The sequence below is a fragment of the Oncorhynchus mykiss genome, chromosome 13 (genome assembly GCF_057628025.1).
Source record: "Oncorhynchus mykiss isolate SJ-2025 chromosome 13, ASM5762802v1, whole genome shotgun sequence".
NCBI classification, from domain to species: Eukaryota; Metazoa; Chordata; class Actinopteri; order Salmoniformes; family Salmonidae; genus Oncorhynchus; species Oncorhynchus mykiss.
Genome location: NC_143034.1, coordinates 10,175,826 through 10,182,967, shown reverse-complemented (window position 1 = coordinate 10,182,967; position 7,142 = coordinate 10,175,826).

Here is a 7,142-nt window from a genome sequence, read left to right as displayed (position 1 = left end):
TGTTGTATTCAGCATTTCACTGTAAGGTCTACTACACTTGTTGTATTCGGCATTTCACTGTAAGGTCTACTACACCTGTTGTATTCAGCATTTCACTGTAAGGTCTACTACACTTGTTGTATTCGGCATTTCACTGTAAGGTCTACTACACTTGTTGTATTCGGCATTTCACTGTAAGGTCTACTACACTTGTTGTATTCGGCGCACGTGACAAATACAATTTGATTTGAAATGTGCCTTCTGGTTTTCTTAATATAAGGAATTTTAAATGATTTTTACTTTTACTTTTGATACTTAAGTCTATTTAAAAACAAATAATTGTTTAACTTTTACTCCAGTAGTATTTTACTGGGTGACTTTTACTTGAGTCATTTTCTATTAAGGTATCTTTACTTTTACTCAAGTATGACAATTGAGTACTTTTTCTACCACTGTAAGTCAATGGGGCTAATTGGCTAGCTACTAGTACTGTACTAGCTAGCCAGATAGCCACAAAGAATTGTTAGCTAGCTACTAGTACTGTTAGCTAGCCAGATAGCCACAAAGAATTGTTAGCTAGCTACCCACAAAGAATTGAAATATATCTAGTATAATATTTGTTTTAGGTAATTGTAGCCTGTTTAACTAGCTGGCTAGCTAGATTATTACGATTCACACATCTAGCTGATAATTATGAAGTAAAATGTTTGCTTTGCTGCCGTTGTTCTGGCTGGTGGTTTCAGTGAATAAGGAGGAGAAGAACAAGGTAATACAGTAGGGGAGGTGCGAGTACTTCTCAAATGTTTTGCTTTATGCATTCCCCACACTCTCGTCCTCACAAGAACGTACTCAAGAGAATGTGATCGGCGAATGCACACATACTGTAGCATGAGAGTGTGAAGTACGGTAGTATGCATATTGAGAAACACCCTGAGTTTACAGAACAGTATGCTGCCTACACTATGAAACACCCTGAGTTTACAGAGCAGTATGCTGCCTACACTATGAAACACCCTGAGTTTACAGAACAGTATGCTGCCTACATTATGAAACACCCTGAGTTTACAGAACAGTATGCTGCCTACACTATGAAACACCCTGAGTTTACAGAACAGTATGCTGTCTACACTATGAAACACCCTGAGTTTACAGAACAGTATGCTGCCTACACTATGAAACACCCTGAGTTTACAGAACAGTATGCTGTCTACACTATGAAACACCCTGAGTTTACAGAACAGTATGCTGCCTACACTATGAAACACACTGAGTTTACAGAACAGTATGCTGCCTACACTATGAAACACCCTGAGTTTACAGAACAGTATGCTGCCTACACTATGAAACACCCTGAGTTTACAGAACAGTATGCTGTCTACACTATGAAACACACTGAGTTTACAGAACAGTATGCTGTCTACACGATGAAACACCCTGAGTTTACAGAACCGTATGCTGTCTACACTATGAAACACCCTGAGTTTACAGAACAGTATGCTCCCTACACTATGAAACACCCTGAGTTAGTTTACAGAACAGTATGCTCCCTACACTATGAAACACCCTGAGTTAGTTTACAGAACAGTATGCTCCCTACACTATGAAACACACTGAATTTACAGAACCGTATGCTGTCTACACTATGAAACACCCTGAGTTTACAGAACAGTATGCTCCCTACACTATGAAACACCCTGAGTTTACAGAACCGTATGCTGTCTACACTATGAAACACCCTGAGTTTACAGAACAGTATGCTGCCTACACTATGAAACACCCTGAGTTTACAGAACAGTATGCTCCCTACACTATGAAACACACTGAGTTTACAGAACAGTATGCTGCCTACACTATGAAACACACTGAGTTTACAGAACAGTATGCTGCCTACACTATGAAACACACTGAGTTTACAGAACAGTATGCTGCCTACACTATGAAACACACTGAGTTTACAGAACAGTATGCTGCCTACACTATGAAACACCCTGAGTTTACAGAACAGTATGCTGCCTACACTATGAAACACACTGAGTTTACAGAACAGTATGCTGCCTACACTATGAAACACCCTGAGTTTACAGAACCGTATGCTGCCTACACTATGAAACACACTGAGTTTACAGAACAGTATGCTGCCTACACTATGAAACACCCTGAGTTTACAGAACAGTATGCTGCCTACACTATGAAACACCCTGAGTTTACAGAACAGTATGCTGCCTACACTATGAAACACCCTGAGTTTACAGAACAGTATGCTGCCTACACTATGAAACACCCTGAGTTTACAGAACCGTATGCTGTCTACACTATGAAACACACTGAGTTTACAGAACCGTATGCTGTCTACACTATGAAACACCCTGAGTTTACAGAACAGAATGCTGCCTGCACTAATACATTGTATTTTTGTCCTCCCCAGTTTTATCATTGGAATGTGATACTGCCTCCGAGCATTCGGGCAGGCTGTTTGGAGTGTTTATCCGACTGGATAAATAATAATAATAATAATTATGTCCCCCCCCCCCCCACTTATAAAACCAAAGTTGCGCCCCTGGGTTACTGTTTAATGATGTAATATATTAATATGTTGGCCTAGGTTGAACATTTAGGCATTGCTTTTCTGGCTGTTTTTTTTTAAACCTGAATGTATATTGTGTTTTTAATGAATTTGAACCTGGTACTTTTTCAGACCACTTTTATTAATCACTTTCAGATCTTTATATTAGACGAAAACTGCTCAGACACCTCTTACAGTATCTCCAGTTGATCCTTGTAGTGAAGCTGAGGTGAAAGGATTGATGTTTGGCGCCACCTTGTGGCCTAGGTATCTCATTACAGAGGAAAACAGAAAGTCAAAGTAAGACACTCAATAATGACTAGATGGTCTTGTCTCTGTCCTAACAATGGGAGTTGTTGTCCCAAAGGCGGGAAGGCAGGCGATCTGCTTATCATGGATAGATTTTGACGAGAGTAAACCCTCTCGCTTTGCCTCTTCCTCTCTGTTTATGTCTAGAGAGATGTCAGAACTACAGATATGACGTCATTTTAGAACTAGGCCCGCGGGACCACAGTTTTCAAAACAACCAATCAACACAATCAACTTTATCCCATTTTTTAAAAATATTTCCAGCGTCTTGGGATCATGTAGGCCTAAACTGTGCTTATGCAGATAGTAGCTTATAACAAGATACGACAAATTTAGCAAACGAGACATAAGTGCATGGAGGCGGCCATCTTGCATGTCCACCATTGATTTGGATTCAATCGATTGAAATGTATTTTATTTTTTATACATATTTCATTGACAAGACAAATAAGCACACACACACACACACACACACACACACACACACACACACACACACACGCACACACACACACACACACACACACGCACACACACACACACACACACACACACACACACTGAAAACGTCCTACCTGAGGGAGGAGGGCAGGGCACCTTGGAACTATATCTACAGCAGGGAAAGGGGTAAAGTGTGTGTCACCTGGATACCTTCTGGGTCCTGGATACCTGCTGGTTCATGGATACCTGCTGGTTCCTGGATACCTGCTGGGTCCTGGATACCTGCTGGGTCCTGGATATCTGCTGGGTCCTGGATACCTGCTGGGTCCTGGGTACCTGCTGGGTCCTGGGTACCTGCTGGGTCCTGGATATCTGCTGGGTCCTGGGTACCTGCTGGGTCCTGGATACCTGCTGGGTCCTGGATACCTGCTGAGTCCTTCCTGGATACCTGCTGGGTCCTGGATACCTGCTGGGTCCTGATACCTGCTGGGTCCTGTATACCTGCTGGGTCCTGGATACCTGCTGAGTCCTTCCTGGATACCTGCTGGGTACTGGATACCTGCTGGGTCCTCACATCTCAACATGTTTATGTGCTTGCGTCCAAAATGGCACCCTATTCCCTGTGTAGTGCCCTACTTTAGACCAGGACCCAATGCACCCTATAATACAGTGTAGTGCACTACTTTAGACCAGGACCCAATGCACCCTATAATACAGTGTAGTGCACTACTTTAGACCAGGACCCAATGCACCCTATAATATAGTGTAGTGCACTACTTTAGACCAGAACCCAATGAGGGATAGGGCGCCATTTGGGACAGAAGCATGTGGGTGTTAAAGTGTGAGTGAGAGGGAAAGAAGGAGGGAGAGAAATATCTAGAGAGTTAGACATACACAGACAGACAGACAGACAGACAGACAGACAGACAGACAGACAGACAGACAGACGGACAGACATCTGCAGAGGAGGAAGAGAAAGAGAGAGTATAACATTTGATGATTTGAACTCCAAAAAATAATCAGTGTACATTTACTAAAGCATTGAGAAACAATCAAAACCAACTCACAGGTCTCAATGTCAGCTTTAGCCAGTTTACCAGCTTGGAAGTGAATCCTGAGTTAAGAACAGATGTGCCACATTAGAGAGGTTATCTTGTTCCCATATAAGGGAACCCAAGTCTCCTGTAATCCATATGACTATAGAAGCACACAGAGTTAAAGCCCTAGGCGTTAGAAGACTCAGTTCACAGAGTTTAAGCCAAGGCATTGACTAGCTCAAATCTTTAGGTATCTAACGTGTGGTTATTCATGCTATTCACTAGTTCCATTACAAGAGGAAGGAGAAAGACGGCCGAGGTCATAGTGGGAAAACAGGCTACCTAAGTATGCTTCCCAATCAGAGACAACGATCGACAGCTGCCTCTGATTGGGAACCATACCAGGCCAAACACAGAAATACAAAACCTAGAACAAAAACCTAGAATGCCCACCCCAACTCACTCCCTGACCAAACTAAAACAGAGACATAAAAAAGGAACTAAGGTCAGGACGTGACACTCACAGACATTATTTAAACAGTTTTGGAAAAACTTCAGAGTGTTTTCTATCCAATGCTACCAATTATATGCATATCAGAGCTTCTGGGTAACAGGCAGTTAATTTTGGGCACGTCAGTCATCTGAAATTCTGAACACTGCCTTAAACAGATCAACATTCACAAATCCGCAGGGCCAGACGGATTACCAGGACGTGTTCTCCAAGCATGCGCTGACCAACTGGCAAGTGTCCTCACTGACATTTTCAACCTGTCCCTGGCCGAGTCTGTAAGACCAACATATTTCAAGCAGACCACCAAAGTCCCTGTGCCCAAGAACACTGAGGTAACCTGCCTAAATGACTACCAACCCGTAGCACTCACGTCTGTAGCCATGAAGTGCTTTGAAAGGCTGGACATGGCTCACATCAAAACCATTATCCCAGAAACCCTAAGCCCACTCCAATTTACATACCGCCCCAACAGATCCACAGGTGATGCAATCTCTATTGCACTCCACACTGCCCTTTCCCACCTGGACAAAAGGAACACCTATGTGAGAATGCTATTCATTGACTACAGCTCAACGTTCAGCACCACAGTGCCCTCAAAGCTCATCACTAAGCTTAGGACCTTGGAACTAAACACCTCCCTCTGCAACTGGTTCCTGGACTTCCTGATGGGCCGCCCCCAGGTGGTAAGGGTAGATAACAACACATCCGCCACGCTGATCCTCAACACAGGAGCCCCTCAGGGGTGCGTGATCAATCCCCTCCTGTACTCCCTGTTCACTCATAAATGACTGCACGGCCAGGCACGACTCCAACTCCATCATTAAGTTTGCCGATAACACAACAGTGGTAGGCCTGATCACCGACAACGATGTGACAGCCAACTGGGAGGAGGGCAGAGACCTGTACATGTGGTGCCAGGACAACAACCTCTCCTTCAAGACAAAGGAGTTGATTGTGGACTACAGGACAAGGAGGACCGAGCACGCCCCCATTCTCATCGACGGGGCTGCTGTAGAGCATGTTGAGAGCTTCAAGTTAATTGGTGTCCACATCACAAACAAACTAACATGGTCCAAGCACACCAAGACAGTCGTGAAGAGGGCACGGCAAAGGCCAGTCCTCCTCAGGAGACTAGAAAGATTTGGCATGGGTCCTCAGATCCTTAAAAGGTTCTACAGCTGCACCATCGAGAGCACAACAAACACACACACAAACACACACAACAAACACACACACACAAACGCACACGCACGCACGCACACACACACACACACACACACACACACACACACACACACACACACACACACACACACACACACACACACACACACACACACACACACTTCCACAAACACTCCAATCAACTGGCTCATTGTTTTTCCACATTAAAGTGATGAAACATGAAGCCTGATTACAGCCCTTACTGGAAGCAGAATCCTCCTCTGAAATAGTGATCCTCAGGCTGTGTGTGTGTGTGTGTGTGTGTGTGTGTGTGTGTGTGTGTGTGTGTGTGTGTGTGTGTGTGTGTGTGTGTGTGTGTGTGTGTGTGTGTGTGTGTGTGTAAGGAGCGGGTTGGGCAGAGACAGGCAGTGGAATTTGGAATCTGAAGGAGCATATTTGTATTAGCAGGGAAGCCCAGATGTCCTGTCCTAGCTTGCTTGTGTCTCTCTCTCTTTTTGTGTGCAGTAATGGAACACTGTAAAAAAATATTTTTTACACATTTCAACTAATCATGATTACGTCACTGGTTCCACATCTTTTTATAGTTGATTCAACTTTTCGAGCTAAAAAAAAAGTGCTTGGCTCCAACTTGAGAAAACTGGCATTTTTAAAAATGATGTGTTTACTCAACTTGAGTCATATGTTCATTCAACTTTAAATTATACATTTGGGGATTTTAACATAAACATGTCCTTTCAAATGGTGACATACTACACACAGTGCTTTTAACATACAATGTTTTCAATTTACATACATAACACATGTTGATATTGTGCATGTTCATTTAGCTATCATTTAACATGTCCTCTCCTGGATCACGGCATTATGATCTTCAGCACCATGTCTGTGTCAGCATCATGTCTGTGTCAGCACCATGTCTGTGTCAGACAGCACCATGTCTGTGTCAGACAGCACCATGTCTGTGACAGCACCATGTCTGTGTCAGACAGCACCATGTCTGTGTCAGACAGCACCATGTCTGTGTCAGACAGCACCATGTCTGTGTCAGACAGCACCATGTCTGTGTCAGTCAGCACCATGTCTGTGTCAGACAGCACCATGTCTGTGTCAGCACCAT